The sequence below is a fragment of the Nicotiana tabacum genome, chromosome 16 (assembly GCF_000715075.1).
Source record: "Nicotiana tabacum cultivar K326 chromosome 16, ASM71507v2, whole genome shotgun sequence".
In the NCBI taxonomy this organism is placed as follows: domain Eukaryota; kingdom Viridiplantae; phylum Streptophyta; class Magnoliopsida; order Solanales; family Solanaceae; genus Nicotiana; species Nicotiana tabacum.
This window is the reverse complement of record NC_134095.1, coordinates 57,931,809-57,951,362: the sequence shown is the minus strand read 5'-3', so window position 1 is coordinate 57,951,362 and position 19,554 is coordinate 57,931,809. Positions and strand designations below refer to the sequence as shown.

The 19,554-nt window shown below is 36.9% G+C and overlaps 1 non-coding gene across 1 annotated transcript; it reads left to right on the top strand.

The window, feature by feature from the left end:
- The first annotated feature begins 439 nt into the window (after window positions 1-439).
- Window positions 440-530, top strand: TRNAY-GUA (transfer RNA tyrosine (anticodon GUA)). The gene is given in 2 exon segments: window positions 440-476; window positions 495-530. It is a non-coding gene; the product is annotated as a tRNA-Tyr (tRNA).
- The last annotated feature ends 19,024 nt before the right edge of the window (window positions 531-19,554 follow it).

The window sequence follows — 19,554 nt, the reverse complement described above, 5'->3', positions numbered from 1 at the left end:
AGGACTGTTGTATATGGTTCGTTGGAAACCATTTTAAAATGTGTAATGTGTTCCTGCCCTTGATATCTGTCATGTTTTTTCTTTTTCTTGAAAGAGGGATCTTTCTCAACAAAGAATAATCATTGGAACACAACATTTACCAAGAAACTAAGTTACCTTGATTTCTACAAAGTTTAAAAAGGTTTACAAAAACTCATCATCATTATAAAGTAATTTAAAATGTCGTACTCCTAGCTAATACAAAATAATTTAAAAGGAGCCTCAGCTAGCCTTTTTGTTCTTTAGGCTCATCTCAATCCACTATATTAGTACACAGACTTTTATGATTATCATACATTTTTTATTTGTATGGGAACTTGTTGACATTCATTAATCGAGGGTAGAACCATGTGTTGCATGATTGTTTAAATCATTTTGTAAGAAATATGTGTGGCATCATCCGACCTTAGCTCAGTTGGTAGAGCGGAGGACTGTAGTGGGAAAACCCTCAGCTAATCCTTAGGTCACTGGTTCGAATCCGGTAGGTCGGATTTAAATTTTTTAGCCAATTCGTTTATTTTTTCCCTTTTTTTGCTCTCCCACATAGAAAACAGAAATTAGAAGAATGCTACGATTAATGACGAACATTTCGTTTATTGTTACCCTTTTTTGGTCTTCCACTGAGAAAAAAGAAATTAGTATAAAAGCAAGCTTTTACCAAGAATGAAATTAAAATACTATGATTGCTTAAAATAATAATGAAAAAATGATTAATAATAAATAAATTGTGTGGTAATTAACAATAAATGTGTTATTATTCATGAATTATTTAATATAAGGGCATTTTTATCTTCGAATAGTATAATCCACGTATTGGCAGTAAATATATTTTATTTTATGTCTTATCTCGCATAAAACAATAATAGATAAAAAAATTCAAAACTTAATGCAAAAATCATTTAATACCACCTCAAAAACATTACATCAATTTTTATAAAATTATTATGCGACCAACCAAATACCTATTAATTACACAAAGAGTTGCTTTTTCTTACGGTGCCAACCAAATATCATACTATTATTTTCAAAGTTTGTTTTAAGAAGTAATTATACCAATACAATACAATCAACTAAATAACCCTGATTGATAATCTCATGACAGATGGAAAGCAAGCAATTGGAAAGTCATAAAGCTTGAAAACAAATTAGCTAATAATGGGTTAGAAGTACCATCTTGAAGGTGACCCTACGCCAACTGTCGGTGGCAAAATCACAAGCCAAACGCAGAAAATAATAGATGACGTAAAATAATACGGAGTACGTAGTATAAAAAAGATTTAATTTAAATATAGAAATTGCACATTGTCAACACATGACAGCTGAGTGTCGGCAGATTCCAAATTAGAAATCTACTGATTCCCACAAAATAGGTCCCCCCCCCCCCCCCCCATATATCTTCATTTTCGCAATGTTTTTCATATTTTCATTTCTAATCTTAGAAACATTCATCAAATAAGACAAGTTATTATTACTTTGAATGAGACTAATTCTTCTAAATTTCTCGACACACTCAAAATTATCGTACAAAAATTAGAAAGGAAAATAAGTCATTGTAGCAAAAAGAAAAGAAAAAAAAAATCGGAAAATCCCGTGGAAACCAATGCCTTTGTACTATCATTTATTGCTTGTCAAGATAGAGAAAAGTTTGTCTGCATAACTTTTCTTTATTTTAATTATCCAATATCTGAAATTAGAATTCGTGCCAAATTAATCTGCTAAAGAGATAAAAGTTACCTATCAAGAAGTTCTTCATTTCTTATGATTCAAACCCCATAAATACGGTTGATAATAAAAAAATCTCAGTCCTTCCACCACAACTTATGTATATTGGTGTGTGCATCAATTTGACTCCAGCATTGAATCAAAAGAAAGGCATCATATATGTCATACTTCTTACATTAACAAGTAAAATAACTTATTCACTTATTATTAAAGTAAGTATATTGTATAAGGAAAAATATGATATAACATGTGATCACCTAGAGGAACGATACGTGAAATCCAAGACGGAAATGGTCACAGAACGCAGCGATTTCACTTGTCACCAGGAGAGAAAATATTCATAAAGATGTATTAAATATTTTGCGTCCGGTAGCATTTAATAAAGAATATTCTGTAGTATTAGGAACGGCAGCCCGTTACATGGAATTTGGCATTTATTTCCACCGTTACATCTTGATCAATGGCCCTCATAATTGACATTAAAGGAGGGCACGATACTAGGATCTCCTTCCCAAGACATAGCTATAAATAGAGAGCTCAGTTATCACTGTAAAGGGACGAATTTTCTAGCATACTCATACTACATTCTATACAAAGTTTAATATCATTTACTTTCTTGATTTTTGATCTCATCATTGCTGTGACTCGAAGTCTTGTTCCCGGAATCGTTATTCCGCTATTCCATCTACATTCTGAGGCTAAGTATCGTATTATTCTTTAATTATTTTATTATTTATGGATCAAATTAGCTTACTTGTCTAGAAACTACGTATAAATTCAACTATAGCGCTTTACAGGCAAACAGTTTGGTGCCCACCGTGGGGCTTAGATAGCAGTGCAATTAAATTGATCCTTAACATTTTTACTAACGTATTTTGATTGTTCTGTCTTAAAGAAAAACCATAAGAAATTGTAGATAATACCGTTAAAACACATATAATCCCGAAATTCAAGGGGATCGGCCTCACTTCGAGGACTCAATCAGTGACAGTCGTAATGAGGAGAATGATGCCACACCGGTTCATTACAGGCAGTATCCTCGGCAAGTTCGGGAGGCAAATCCCGATGATGCTGATGAGGAGCATGTTGTTGACGCGGTAAGGGTTTTACAAGAGCAACAAGCGATCATCCTAGGCCATCTCTCGCGGCTCGATAAGGTTATGATGAAATTGAAGCAAGCACTGCCAGGTGCTTCCAACAATGCAAACAGTCGAGATCCAATACCTCCCAGTATACCCATCAGTATTGAAAGGCCCGGATTCATAGAAGTATACTCAATTGTCGTACAAGCCGAGCGTTGCACCAGAGTTGATCCCGAAACGGTTCAAAATGCCTGAAGTGCCAAAGTATGACGGGACTTCATATTCTCAAAGCATATTACTACCTATACAACAACGGTAAAAGGAAATGATTTAGCTCCTCACAAAATTGAATTTGTGTTGTTAAAGAAATTTGGAGAAACTCGTGGTATTCATTATTACCCGAGCATTCCATTGACTCCTTTGAGATGCTCCGGATTCTTTCATCAACGCCTATGCCGGGGCCAGAAAAGTGCAAGCCCGAAAGGCCGATATATTCAGGATTGGGAGGAGAGCGGCAGAAAGAGGTGCTTGTTCCCCTTCACCCAGCTGAAGGAAGGAGGTGAGATAGTGGTTTGATGAGGATAACTAAGCTGACACGCCGGAGTTGGGAAAAGGTATTCATTATACGGATATCGTTTAACGAATTGCCCGATTGCCGATTCACTGCGCCTACCAATGATGCCTTTCACTTTCAGACAATGAGTAACTGAGAACAAAGGAGAGGGATATGGAAGTCTGGGCTGCTGCCGTACTCAAAGGCGAGGCGCGAGGAGAGTCTAAGTTGTTATGTGAATACGTCACTCATTTCTAGAAGGAAATAATGTTGCTCCTAACTGCCCCGGATGAATGGGCAGCCGAAGCATTCACCAAAGGATTGAATCCGAGAAGTTCAGACGCTTCCCAAAAATTGAAGGAAAGTCTGCTCGAGTTTCAAGAAACCACTTAGGCAAATGTCCACAACCGGTACGAGTCAAAGATAAGAATCGAAGATGGTCAAGTTAGCTTTCCATCATTGTCTAAAGGACGTGAGAAGGATAGAGAAAAATCAAAAGATGACTATGACAGACAGACTTCAAGGGGCCGATTTTTTCCCTACGAGCGAACTGAAGGCCGTAGCTGAAACCTCTGAATAGCAGATAAGTTCACCATTGACAGAAGGACCGATCGCAGTCAAAACAAAAGGTCGGTGTAGGATAAAGAAACATCAGGGTCACAGGATCTTTCTTAACCCAAGTTATAAGAATATAACTTCAACATAAGTACAATGAAATTGGTGTCAGGTATGAGAAATATCAAAGAAGCACGTTTCCCAAGACCAATGAGATCTTATCCTGGACAAAGGGATCCTAACCTATAGTGCGAATACCATAGGACAAATGGCCACCGGACAGGGGATTACCGACACCTTGGGGAAGAAGTGGCAACGCTATTAAAGAATGGTCATCTAAGAGAATTCATAAGTGAACGAACCAAGCACAACTACGGTCGGAACCTGGACAATGTGGAACACTCAAAAGCATGAGAAAAACCCCCACGCCAAATGATCAATATGATCTTCGGGGGGAATGAGATTACTGGGGTCACCTTTTCAGCAGCAAAGAAGACGAAAGTTTCAATAACTCATAGTAAAAGGCTCCGGGAAGATTATATCACTTTCACGGAGGAAGATGCTGATGGATTGCTGCTTCCACACAAAGATGCACTGGTAATTCCTTAAAATGTATCAGATTTTAAGATCAAACGTATTGTAGTAGATCCAAGAAGTTCAGCTAATATCAAATAATAGAGAGTACTTGAGCAAACCAAACTCACCGGAAGCATAATTCCGGCAACAAAGCTCCTCGCTGGATTTAACCTCACAAGAGTGATAACCCGGGAAGAGATTTTGCTGCTCACAAACGCTGAAGGAGTAATGAAGACAACTCTCTTTGAAGTTGTAGATGGAGACATGAGGTACAATATTATCCTAAGAAGGCCATGGTTACACGAGATGAAAGTTGTGCCTTCAACTTATCACCAATAGTTGAAATTTACGACAATTGAGGGGATCAAATAGATAAGGGGTGATCAACCAGCAACAAGGGAGATGAATGCAATCTCGGCCTCCAGTAGCAAAGGAAAGGAGCATGTGGCATATCAATTACATGAACCGGCACCTGCCCCCGAATTCGAGGAAGTTAGCCCTCGGATGGAGGAATAGGAACAATATATTGTGCCAAGGTATTTTCAAGTTCTAGAAGAGACAGACGCACCAAAGTCCATGGCAGAAGAACTGTAGCAAGTTGCGATGTTCGAAAAATTCCTAGAAAGGAAATTCTATTTGGGAACGGGACTACACCCGGAGCTTAGTCTGCTTTTATTGAATTTATTAAAATTAAAGTCGATTGTTTTGCATGGTCGCACGAGGATATAACAGATATCCTGATGGAGATAGCGGTACATAAATTAAGCTTGGATCCCGACATACCTCCGGTAAGACAAAAGAAGCGCCCTATAGCTGAAGCGAGGAATAAATTTGTGAAAGAAGAGGTAACTCGCTTACTCACTATCGGTTTGATCCGAGAGGTAAGGTATCCGGATTGGCTAGCTAATGTAGTAGTAGTTCCTAAGAAAAATAATAATTTCTGTATGTGCGTAGACTATAAGAATCCTAACAAGGCATGCCCGAAAGACTCATTCCCATTGCCAAATATAGATCAAATAATTGATGTCATAGCCGGGAACGAGTTAATGAGTTTTCTTGATGCTTATTCTAGGTACAATCAAATCAAGATGAACCAAGGAGATAAGGAAAAGACCTCGTTTATAATGAATTTCGATATATATTGTTACAAGGTGATGCCCTTCGCGTTAAAGAAAGTTAGAGCCACTTATCAATGGCTCATGAATAAGATGTTCGAGAAACAAATAGGTAAAACTATGGAAGTATATATAGACAATATGCTTGTTAAGTCTTCGAATGTAGGTGACCACCTTTAGCATTTGCAAGAAACATTCGACATCATGAGGGAGCATAACATGAAACTTAACCCCGAGAAGTGCACGTTCGGGTTCAGATCCGGTAAGTTCCTGGGATTCCTGGTCTCACAAAGAGGGATTAAGGTAAACCCCGACAAAATCAAGGTCATAGAAGATATCCAGATTAATTGTAAAACGTGAAAGAAGTCCAGAGGCATACAGGGAAATTTGTAGCAATGAGCAGATTTATTTCCCGCTCGTCAGAAAAATGTCATCGCTTCTTCGCATTGCTCAAAAAGAAGAATAATTTCGTATGGACTTCGTAATGTCAGAAAGTTTGAAGGACTTGAATAAGTACTTGTCAAGCCCTTCGTTGCTCTCGAACCAAAAGAAGGTGAATATTGCTAGTCTACCTCGCGGTGTCAGAAGTTGCGGTAAGTGCATTTTTAGTCCGAGAGTACGAAGGTACACAATCTCCATTTTATTATGTTATTAAAATTATAAGGGGATCGGAAACTCGCAATCCACATTTGGAAAAATTGGCCTTAGCTCTCGTAGTAGCTACTCGAAAGTTGAGGCCCTACTTCCAATGTCACCCGATAGCTGTTGTGCCTATTTTCCCTTTGCAAAACATTATTCATAAGCCCGAGCTCTCGGGAATATTGGCCAAATGGGCCATTGAAATGAGTGAATTATATATTGAATACAACTCAAGGACTGCAATTAAGTCACAAGTCTTAGCTAACTTCATGGCCGACTTCAGTCCGGGGTTTTTTCCCCTAGCAACAAGGAGCCAGTAATGGTGTCAGATTCAACATTGGGGGTTTAGACCTTATTTACGGACGGGGCTTCCAACATGAAAGGGTTCGGGCTTGAAATAGTTTTAATCACGCCATTAGGGGAAACCTAAGGCAAGCCATCAGAATGATCCTTTTAACTAACAATGAAGCGGAGTACGAAGCTTTGATTATAGGGCTCGAACTGGCATGGGGACTTGACTTTGAGGACATTAAAATCAAATATGATTCGCAGTTGGTGGTAAATCGGGTCTACGGGATCTTTGACACCAAAGAGGGATGCATGCAACAATACGTGGTAAAAGTTCGGGCTCTATTGGCACGATTTTGGGAGTGGTCAATTACTCATATCCCGAGGGAAGAAAACACGGAAGTAGATGTATTAGAAAACTTGGGCTCGTTAACAAAATCAAGGGATCGAAATCTGGGACGGTGGTACAACTAATAAATTCAGTCCTAGATACAGATAGTTACTATGAAGTGAATTCGGCTAGTTTGGTCTGGGACTGGAGAAATGAAATAATTGACTATCTCGATAACGAGAAGTTGCCCGAAGATCCCAAAGCGGCACGAGCGCTATGCATAAAAGCTGCACGATATAGCTTCTAGAAAGGCTAATTATATAGAAAATCCTTCCAAGGTCCGTTGTCCCCGTGCTTAGGTGCGTTCAAAGCTAATTATGTCATGAGAGAAGTTCATGAAGGAATATGCGTCAACCACTCAGGAGAAGATTCTTTGGTGCTGAAATTAGTTCGGATAGGATATTACTGGCCCCCCATGGAACAAAAAACCAAAGACTTCGTCCGAAAATGCGATAAGTGCCAATGTTATGCACCACTAGTACATCAATCGACAGAACCCTTACATTCAATTCTGTCCCCGTGGCCGTTCATGAAATGGGGGATGGACATCGTCAGACCGCTGCCACCGGCTTCTAGAAAGGTAAGATTTCTTTGAGTTTTGACTGACTATTTTCTAAATGGGTGGAAGCATGTCCTTATTAGAAGATCGGATAACGCGAAGTGGTCAACTTCCTGTGGGAAATATAATTTACATGTTCGGAATATCAAAATAAATAGCGTGCAACAATGGGCCGGAGTTTATCGGCGCAAAAATTACAAAATTTCTTGAAGATTTGAATATAAAGAGGATCACCTCTTCACCTTATCATCAGAGCACAAACGGTCAAGAGGGGTCAACAAACAAGGTGATTATTCAAAACCTTAAGAAGAGATTGGAAGTGGCAAAAGGCAATTGGCCCGAAGAATTACTTGGAGTTCTATGGGCCTACAGAACAACGGCCAAATCGAGCACAGGAGAAACTCCTTTTTCCCTTATATACGGTGGCTCTAATCCCTGTGGAAGTAGGAGAACCTACTTTGAGATACTTCCAAGCAAACGAAGAATCAAACAACGAAGCAATGTTAATTAACTTGGAGTTGCTCGAGGAACGCAGGGACTTGGCGTGTGTAAGAATGGCAGCTCAAAAGCAGAGAATGGAGCGGTATTATAATCAAAGAGCCAATTTCTGTTATTTTAAAGTAGGAGATTTGGTCTTAAGAAAAGTAACCTAGAATACCCAGGAACTCAATCCGGGGAAGCTGGGGCCGATGTGGGAAGGTCCCTACCGGATCTCAACTATCACTGGAAAAGGTGCATATGAATTGGAGAACGAAAATGGATACAAATTCCACAACAATTGGAACGTGGCGCACCTCAAAATATATTATTGCTTATGAACAATATCCAATTTAAAAGTATGTGCTGCACTTTTTTTTCATTCGTTCGATTTTTGTCCCAATTGGTTAATGACGCGGAGACAGAGCATACTACGAAGGCATCAGCAATAGGACCTTAAATATCAAGGCAAACCAGCAAATTTCTACTCGAGGATGGTTAGATAGTCTTTGGCTCTATAGCAAATTCCTACTAAGAAGTTAAGTTTGCTATTGAGCAAAGATTACCCGACTGTTCACGAGCATAAATAACTAGAGAATTGTTAAATAATCTTTTGCTCAATAGCATAGATTCCTGAGGGAAAGTAAGATGTGTTACCAAGTAAAGGATTATTTGGCAATCCATTGGTGGAATCTTTGAAGGCACAAGACTTCCAGTGTTCCAATTCACATTCATCGCATTCGAACACTGGGGAGGGGTTGCTAATATGAGGATACGTCATCAATAACTACCACGTCGATCGAGAACAAAAATCCAAAAATACAAACGTGTCATCGGGACCGGGGACTGCGTAGCCAGCCCTGTAGAAATAAGTTGTACAAGATGGCCACAAACAATGGCAATTCTTTTTCAGAATAACAAATGCTTTTGTACTTTTTGAAAATAGAAGAAATTGAATTAAATGAAATCCTTTTTTTATCTCGTTTCTTGTCTGAACGATGAACTAACTTTATCATTTGAAAATTAAACAAGCACTTCAAATGCTAGTGCTGTAATGAATTATAGACGCCCTCTTCAAGAGCACCATAAACATAATATGGCCCTCTCTTACAAGAACCCTCACGTTAAAAGGTTGGTTTGGGAAGAATTTATGCCCGAAATCAAAATGCTTTCGGGGAAAAAAATCACACGAAGACGTATACTAAAAGACGCAAAAAGTAAACTTGTGCAATCACTTATAGAAACCCTCAGGTAAAAGGGATAATGCTCGGAATCAAAGTACTTCAAAGAAAGTGCATCAAAAAATACACATAGCCAAGCACAAAATGAAAAAGTGCGGAAAATTCTTAAGCAAATGCAAAGATTAAAGACTTGCATGGATATTCAGACGAAAATAAGACTCAAACAATACTTGAGAAAAAATGCGTCTTTATTTACAAAAACAAAAATGGCAAAGATACAAGAATGAGAAAAAGAAAAGAAAAGCTAAATTGCAGTATCTCCGGAACCAGGAGGAAGAAAGTGTCCGCGCCCCAGAGAAAAGTAGATGTATCCTCAGAAGGGGCAGCGTAATTTTGCCCCAACTTCCTTTTGACTGGGGACTGGGGAGGAATAACATCTCACTCATGACTAGATGAGGCCGATAGACATGATGTAGTAATTCCTAGTGGGAATGACTTTGTTCCACGTAATGGCAGGTGGAATTTCAATAACAAGAGACTGGTTGATCCGACAAAGATAAAGCGTTGGGTTGTTGTCAACTTTTCTGCACGTTGTAATATATAAGGGCTAATCAATAATCTTATAAAATGTGGAAAGATGAAAATAATTATGGTGGAAGATCCATTTGATGATTTTGAAGAGTATCCACAATTCAGAAGGGCTCACTTGTGCCGAGCATACTAGGTAGCAAAGACAAAACTCTACCATCACGGTATTAAGCTCCCAGCTCAAAGAAAACACACCCAAAGTAAAGAGACGTATAAAAATGTGCAAAACCTTCACTGGGAAAGGTCACTCTCTGCTGTCACACCTCTTTTTTCACCCGCGTCGCCCGCAAAGGGGCGCGGAAGGGAGTTTTTCCAATTAAAGGACAATCGAAACGGGATTTATTAATTTATTTCAGAGTCGCCACTTGGGAGCTTTATGGTGTCCCAAGTCACCGGTTGAATCCCGAATCGAGGAAAAGAATGACTTTGTTTAACAGTCTGCGCACCAGAAATCCGGATAAGGAATTCTGTTAACCCGGGAGAAGGTGTTAGGCATTCCCGAGTTCCGTGGTTCTAGCACGGTCGCTCAACTATTATATTCGGCTTAATTATCTGATTTTATACAAATACGAACTTATGTGCAAATTCTAACTCTTTACCGCTTTTATTTTTATTATTTTACAGAGAATTGCAATGTTGTGAAAATGTATTTCGAACCACGTCACAATCAGTGTACCCATGGTCGTCGACACATTTCAACTCCGTTGAGATTTGGACTTGGGTCACATCAATGTACACCCGCGTTTAAGAAAGTAAATTATTAAAGGCGCGCCTAAAGCGACTAGCGTATTATTATTTTTGAGAAGGCCGTGAAATCTTGCTAAAACAGCCCATCCGAAGTTTAATTAATTATTAACCATTTATTGAGGGCCCCGCAACTTGCGTTTTATTTTGGCGAAGCACGCCTTATTTATTTTAAGGATATCCTAAAGTGACTACATTTCTATTAAATTTTTATCTAAATTAAAAGAGAAAAAATCCTAATTAATTACAGGCTTGAAAAAAAAGGCGTACCATATTAAATGCTAGATTAAGACAAATGTTAACGGAAAGGAATATTACTAAAATTAAAATTATAAATAAAATACGGAATCGACAAATAATATATTCAAAAGAAACTAATTATCCTATAACTAGATTAAACTCGCATTGTTAGATGACTTGAACCGTTGGAATTAATTATTTACAACTATTTGAAACTAGAATCAATCTTAATTACTAATGCATATTCGAAAGTTTATTAAATTTAAACGTTAACTCGTCTTGTTTGAACTCAAATCATGTCATAATGCCTAATTCACGAAATTAATTTAAATTCATGCTTTAACTAAATTTAGCTACATGTTCACGATTAACCTACTGTTGACAATATTAAAACATTCATAGCTAGTTAACTAATCAGTTTTGCCAAACCGATTCACTAAAGACCAACTTATGTTATTTTTCTTTTATTCCAATTATTAAACAGTTTGACAGTAATGAGCATGCTTAAATATATACTATCTAATAATCAAACTAAAGCAGAGTATTATTTAATACATCACTACAAGATGCCTAGTTATGCAAAGCAACAGAAATTTACAGAATAATTAATACATGAAATAGCCTAAATACAATCAGTAAAAGAAACAAAGAAAATGTTAAATTAAAACTTCAAAGTTCCATTCTTCATATGTATTCATGCTTTCACATTTCAATTTACAATATCGACAAGGTTACAGCCGTGTACTTGGTATTGGAAGTAAAAGAAAAGGAAGATCAGCAGAAATGCAGTAGCATATAATAACAGCAACACCCCGCAACTAGTAACAACCAGCAACGAGAAACCAGTGACAAATTTTAAAATCAAAATAACAATCCAACAATAACCAGTGAAGTAGTAGCAAATAACCAACCAAACTCAAGGAACAAACCACATGAAAATCCAGAAACACCAACAATAATCAACGGGCAACAACAAAATGAACCTTTTTTTAGATTGAAAGACCAGTTAATGTTTAACCCTTAATTCTCTCTTCATGTTCAGAAAATTCTTTCTTTTAAACTCTCTTCAAATTCGAATCCTCAAAAATCTTTTTATCTTTCTGAATTCTTCTCCTTCCTTTTTTTTTGTCTAGCTCTCTCTAATTTATATCCAAACTAGCAGCACCTAAATTAATTCCCACTAACACATATCTTTTCCTTATTTAATTCCATTATTGCCCCACTACCGCATGTTTTGTCCCCCACTATATTAAACAATGTATTAATTCCCCACCATTATGTCTTGTCCCCCACTACGTATTATTTTATGTATTATTTAATACTTAGTGGACAGAGCACTCATTAATTATTTTTAAGACTCATTTAAAATCCCGAAAATGCCCTTGAAAATACTGCAATTTACCATTCTACCCCTGAAAATACTGCAATTTACCATTCTACCCCCATCAACTATAACCAATTCACCTAATCAATCTAACCAAAATACAACAGCTATAACCAATTCCTAATCAAATTTCATCAACAAATTTAGGTTAGAAACTCAATATTTTTGACTGAACAATATTTTTAACAACAAATATACTTTCAGATTCAATAACAGTAACATAATTGAACATAACAAACAAGTAGATTCAAATCACTAAACTCAATAATCAATTGAACTTTAAATTAAATCTAACAACATGATTAAACTAAATACTTCTATATTAAAACTAAACAAGAACATAAAACAAACTGAAGAAATAATCAAGAAATGATAAACAACGAACAAGAAAAGAATCAAACATATACTGATTTCAGATCCGAGAATATCAAACAAAATACGGACAGAAATGAAACTTAAACCAACTAACCGGAAATGAACAACGACGAACTCGAACGGATACGGAAAACTCGGACAGCACCCTCGACGTACCGGATCTCGACTCAACGAAAATCCACCTTCTCTTTTAACCTCGATGAACTCATACTGGACCTCACCAAACGATGAACAACAACGGACTCAAACAAAAACCAAACGAGACCTTGACAGAACTTCGCCGGACTTTAACCGGACTGTTTCGCTTTTCCTCCGTGTGTGTACGTGTGGTTGTGGAAGCAGCAGCAGTGGCTGCTGGACATGGAGCGACGATGGTAGTCGTGGGACTTCGAGCTGGAGTTGCTCGCTGGTTGAAGACGAAGCAGAAGAAGCAGCAGCATGATGATGAAGAAGAAGCAGCAACGTTTGGTTTGGTTGTTTGGACGTGAGGCTGTTGAGGTGAAGCAGCAGCAGTGGCTGCTGGAGCTCGACGGGAGGGCAACAACAATGGTGGTTTGGGTGGTGTTCATGGTTGCTGGACGAAGAAGAAGAAGCAGTAAGGGTGGTCGACGGAGCTCGACGAAGGCAGCCATGGGAGGTGAGGTCGCTGGACGTGAGGGAGCTGGTTGCTGCTGGTTGGGCGACGAAGCAGCAGCCATGACGAAGAAGATGAAGACGGGGCAGCCATGGGAGGGAGCTTGGGGTTGGTTTGGAGGGGTGAACGAAGAAGATGAAGAGGGGGGGTGCATGGGTCCGGCGGCTAGGAGAAAGAGAAGGGGTCTTTAGGGGTAGTGAGTAGCAAATGAAACAAAAATGAGAGAAAGAGTGGGAGGTCGTGTGGTCATATGGGGGGGCGGTTGGGCTTGGGTCAAGGGGTTTTGGGTTGGGTAGAGGTGTTTTGGGCCTAGGTTCAAAATTGAAGAAGAGGCCCAATTCCAATTTTTTTTGCTCTCTTTTCTTTTACTTTCTAATTAATAAAACTAAAATTCTAAATTAAGTTATAAACTAAATTAACTTATCAAAAATACTATTTAATTCCTAGCAACAATTATCATACATAATTAAACACCAATTAAAACAAAATTGCACAATTTGATATTGAATGCTAAAAATACAAACGATGCATATTTTTGTAATTTTCATTCTTGTAAAACAAACTTAATTACTTCTAATTGTAAACTTAAATCCTAAATGCAAATGTGATATATTTTTGTATTTTTATTAATTTAAAAAATAAATATGCACGGACAAATACAAATAATTATCCAAAAATACCACGAAAATTCTCAAAATTGCACACAAAGGAAAATTGTTTTATTTTGAATTTTTGGGAGTAATTCTCATATAGGGCAAAAATCACGTACTTACAGCTGCCCCTCTTTGTCAGAAGACACGAAGAGTTTTCGTGCAAAGATAAAGTGAACGATTTTTGCCCATTCGAGTACTCCGTGTGAAGCATTTTTTTTTTTGAAAAAGATTTAACCGAACCTTTGCTTTAAAGGTTTCCTACATATCCCTGGCTAGAAGGGAATCAGGTTAATGTAGTTTGGGAAGTTTTGGTAGCTGAGACTACCATGTGACTGCAATGTTATTGCTGTTGCATGCTGTTATTACTGTTGCCGACCACCTTATTACACCATGCTGAAAGAAAACAAGAAGCTAGACTAAACTATAGTCTATGAATTACAAAATCTTATCTAGATCTTCAGTCATGCTCTTGTGTCTCTTATTGCTTTGATGTCTCGGTGACTCCTCTGTCATTTCTTTACTTCCGATTTGTCTTGTATTCTCCCTTGACTGCCGATCTCGAACTGCTTATTTCCTTTTCGGGAGCTTTGCATTATTTTCCCATCGAATCTTGAACTTTCTTCCTCTGCTGGAGATTTTTGTTGTTTCCCGCTGGGGATTTCGGTTGTATTCCTCTGCTTTACTGACTTCAAACTTCCATGTATTCCTCTGTTATATGGGCGGGCTCCCAACTTCAAAACTTGAAATTTAACAACTGAAATGTATTCTTCTGTTATATGGGCGGGCTCCCAACTTCTTCAACTTAAAATGTAAAGACTGAAATGTATTCCTCTGTTATATGGGCGGGCTCCCAACTTCTTCAACTTAAAATGTAAAGACTGAAATGTATTCCTCTGTTATATGGGCGGGCTCCCAACCTCAACCAACAACTTTGAAAAATAAATCGTCATTCCGTTCTTCAGGCGGGGCTTCTGACCTCAACAACAACTTTGAAAAATAAATCGTCATTCCGTACTTCAGGGGGGGCTCCTGACTTCAACAACAACTTTGAAAAATAAATCGTCATTCCGTTCTTCAGGGGAGCTCCTTGTGAGCACGTGATTTTTGCCTTATATGAGAATTACTCCCAAAAATTCAAAATAAAACAATTTTCCTTTGTGTGCAATTTTTGTATTTTTGTGGTATTTTTGTATAATTATTTATATTTTTGTCTGTGCATGTTTATTTGTTTAAATTAATAAAAATATAAAATATGTCGCGTTTGCATTTTATATTTAATCAAATTTATTTTACAAAATGAAAAATCATAAAAAAAATAATGTACGTTGCAGTTTTAGCATTTAACGTCTAAATTGTGCGATTTTATCGTTAATTGCTATTTAAATGTGTGATAATTGTTATTTAGAGTTAATTAGTTTTTTTTAATAAGATAATTTAGTTTATAATTTAATTTAGAATTTTAGTTTTATTAATTAGGAAGTAAAAGAAAAAAAATCGGAATTAGGCCTCTTCTTCAATTTTGAACCACAGGCCCAAATATACCCAATCTTCCCCTATGACCCGGTCCATTTCAAACCGGGTCGACCCAGTCCATAACCCCAAAGACCCAACACCCCTATTTCCCTATCTTTCATTTCATTTCAAAACCCTAAAATTTCACTGTTGAAAAAAAACCCACCCGCCCCCTCTCTTTCTTTCTTCTTCTTCAAACTTCCAAGTCCCCTCCCATGGCTGCCCTTCCCCCTCGCCCAACGACCACCCCCTCCAGCCCCTCCCCCTCACCCCGTCACACTCACACACACACGTCAACACATACACACACATACACAATGGAAAACGCACACACGCAGCAGCCGTTCATGGCTGCTGCTTCTTCTTCGTTCTTCGTCCAAACGACCCTACTGTCATCTCGCTGCTGCTGCTCCGGCCAGCCAGTCGCACACAGTCCGTCGCATCGTCGACCACCTTCGATGTTTCTTCGTCTCCGAGCAGCCATGAACGAGCTCGAGCTCGAGCTTTCATGGCTGCCGACTTCGACCATGGCTTCGTCCAGCTTCGACCACGTCGCCTCCATAGCAAGCAAATCAGTAGCAGCTTCCACGATCAGTTGTTGCCTCATCGTTCTTCGGTTTCAATTCATCGAGGTCGTCGTTTGTCGTTTTGAGTTTGTCAAGGTTAAAAGGAAGGTGGGTTTTCGTTGTTCGTCGAGATCCGGTATGTCAAGGTTGTTTGTTCGAGTTGTCCATTTCTGTTCGAGCTCGTCGCTGTTCATTTCTGGTTAGTTGGTTTAAGTTTCATTTTTTTCCGTAATTTGTTTGATATTTTCGGATCTGAAATTAGATATGTTCGATATTAAGTTCATGTTTATCATTTTGTTATTTTCTTCAGTTTGTTTCATTTTTCTTGTTTATTTTTATGAAGAAATTATTAGTTTAATTATAATGTTGTTAGATTGAAGTTGAAGATTCAATTAATTATTTTTCAGTTTGTTTTATTAATTTAAAAGGATTTAATTTTAATATAGAAGAGTGTTAGTTTAAATCGTTTGAATCCGTTGTTTGTTGTTTAATATAGATTTAATTCGTTTTTAATTCAGTGATTTAATGTGAGTTTATGTTTTGGTTTTAAATTTTTTGATTTAGTTTGAATCATGTATCTTTGTTGTATTTTGTTGGATTTAATTTGAAGATCAATTGATTATTTGAGTTTAGTGATTTGAATCTGTTAATTTATTTTTGTTTAAGTTTGATTTGAATTTGAGCTCATGCTTTGAATATATTTGTTTGTTATTATTGTTGAATCTGAAAATAGATTTGTTGTTTAAAAAGATTGTTCAATCAAAATAATTCCAGTTGATTCTTGTTGTTCATCATATAGTTTGAGTTTGTTCATAAAATCTGATTAGTAATTGGTTATAGCTGCTATATTTTGGTTAGAATTGATTAGTTGAACTTGTTATAGCTGATGGAGTAGATTGGTAAATTACAATGTTTTCAGGGTCAAAATGGTAATTTCAGTAAGGTCAGAGGGGTATTTTTGGAATTAAAATTCTGAATAAATATTTATTTTGAGTGTTCTGTCCATTAAGATTAAGATAATATTAAAATAATCAATAATGGGGGGACAAGATATAATGGTGGAGAATAATGCAATTGTTTAATATAAGCATGAGGGACAAGATATAATGGAGTATTTGTTTAATGTAGTGGGGGACAAAACATTATGTAGTGGGATTAAAAGAGGATGTGTGGGAAGATAGTAGGTTTTATGTTTAAAAAATGCTGAAAGATGGGGATAAATAGGGGGACTTGATCAGATTTTAAAAGGGGACAGTGAGAAAAAAAAGAGGGCTGAAGATTAAAGAGAGAGAAAGAAAATTCCGAAAAAATATTAAGACTTTCAAAAAAGGAAAAAAAATACAAAATAAAAAAAAGCTGGAAATTAAAAGAGAGAGTAGTATACACCTGATAAATATTCTGATATACGGGTTCAAAAATTGAGGGTTAAATATTAATTAGTCTTTCAAATCTGAAAAGATTCCCTTGGCTTCTGTCCATTGTTTGTTGTCGGTATTTCTGGATTTTTATCTTGATTTTCAAATCTGTCACTGGGATTTTCTGTTGATTGGATTGCTGGTTATTATTGTTGTTGCTGTATTACGTACTACGTTGCTGACTTTCTTCTTCTTATATTGGCAATACCAGGTACACAACTGTAATTTTGGCATTTTGTAAGCTGAAATGAAGAATGGAATGTTAAATTTCTAATTTAGTTTTTTTTTAATTGTATTTAGGTTATTTCATATATTATTATTCTGTGAATCGCCGTCGATTTGCATAACTAGACATATTGTAGCGATGTATTAAATAATGCTTTGCTTTAACCTGATTATTAAGTAGTATATATTTAAGCATGTTCATTACTGATTAAACTGTCTAATAATAAAAATGAGAAGAAAATAACGTAAAAATGGCTTTATTAAATCAGTTTGGCAAAACTAATTAAGTTCACTATTTATAAGAGTTTTAGTATCGCCAACATTAAGTTAATCGAAATCATGTAGCTAAATTTAGTTAAAACATGAATTAAAATTAATTTTGCGAATCAAGTATTAGGACATGATTTGAATTAAAACAAGGTTAGTTAAGGTTAAATTAATTAAATTTTAGAAATACGGATTAGTAATCAAGATTGTTTCTAATTTTCAGTATTTGTAAATAATTAATTTCAATAGCTCAAGTCATCTAACAATATGATTTTAATCCGGTTATGGGATAATTAGTTTCTTAAAAAAAAATTATTTGACAATTCCATATTGTATTTATAATTATAATTTTAGTAATATTACTTTCCGTTAATATTTGTTTTAAACTAGTATTTAATATGTTATTTTTAAGTATGTAGAGATTGATTTTATATTTATAGACAAACTTAATAATAATAATAATAAAAATATAGTCATTTTAAGATATTCATAAAATAAAAGAGGATTTCGCTAAAAAAAAATATATAAACAATACAAAAATTTGCAGGGTCCTCCAGTCTTATTTATTTATTTATTTTTTTAAAAACTTAGATTCCGGGATGGGCGGTTTAGTAAATTTCACGGTCCTACCTAAAAGTATAACAACGCGTAGTCTTTAGGCGCGTATTTAATAAGGGTATTTTCTTAAATATGGGTGTGCATTTATGTAACCCAAATCCCAATCTTGGCGGAGTCAAAATGCGTCAACAAATCACGTGTACACTGGTTGTGACGTGATTCGAGATGCGTTTTCACGACGTTGCAATTCTTGTATAAAATAATAATAATAATAATAATAAAAGCGGGTCAAAGTTAAATTTGCATATAAGTTCTTAATTGTTAAAAAAATCAGATAAATAAGCCAAATATGATTGTTGAGCGACCGTGCTAGAACCACGGAATCCGGGAATGCCTAACACCTTCTCTCGGGTTAACAGAATTCCTTATCCGGATTTCTGATTCGCGGACTGTTAAACAGAGTCATTCTTTCCTCGATTCGGGATTCAACAGGTGACTTGGGACACCATAAATCTCCCCAGTGGCGACTCTGAAATAAATAAATAAATCCCGTTTCGATTGTCCTTTAATTGGAAAAAACTCCTACACCCCTCGCGGGGGCGGAAAAAGGAGGTGTGACAGCTCTGGCGACTCTGCTGGGGAGTTGACCCAGAATCTCTGGTTCAGGGTTCAAGAATTCGACCTTAGAATAATTGTTATTATTTGGCTTTATTTATTATTTGATTTTATTACATGTTTTGGCTTAAGTGCGCAAAATGTTGCTTTTATCGCTTTGATATTATCTGAATTGTATATAAACTGTGCCGAAATCCTTCTCTTCTCATCTTCGGGGAGAAGCTCGCTGGTCGAGACTCCCTATTCTGTTAGTGTCAATACCTGAAATAAGAAAGAGGCTGTACAAGTTACAAAGCCAGACGATCTCGCGGGTCCCCGGTACGTAGCCCCTCCTCGACTCGAGTTGTCCACTCGGGTACACAGTCTAGAACAAATACCTAGATTATGAACCTAAAATAACTCAGCTTCATGCTGAATCCCTAGTAGAAACGCTTATCTGCATCATGTTGCATTTGACTTAAGGGACTCAACACAGGGGTTGGGTCCGTCTAGGACTAGCAACCTGAAATGAAAAGACCATCATGCTGCATCCTGTTTGCTTTATGCATTTATTTGCTTTAGACATGCATGCTGACCGGCTTTGGAAAATCAGGAATATTGG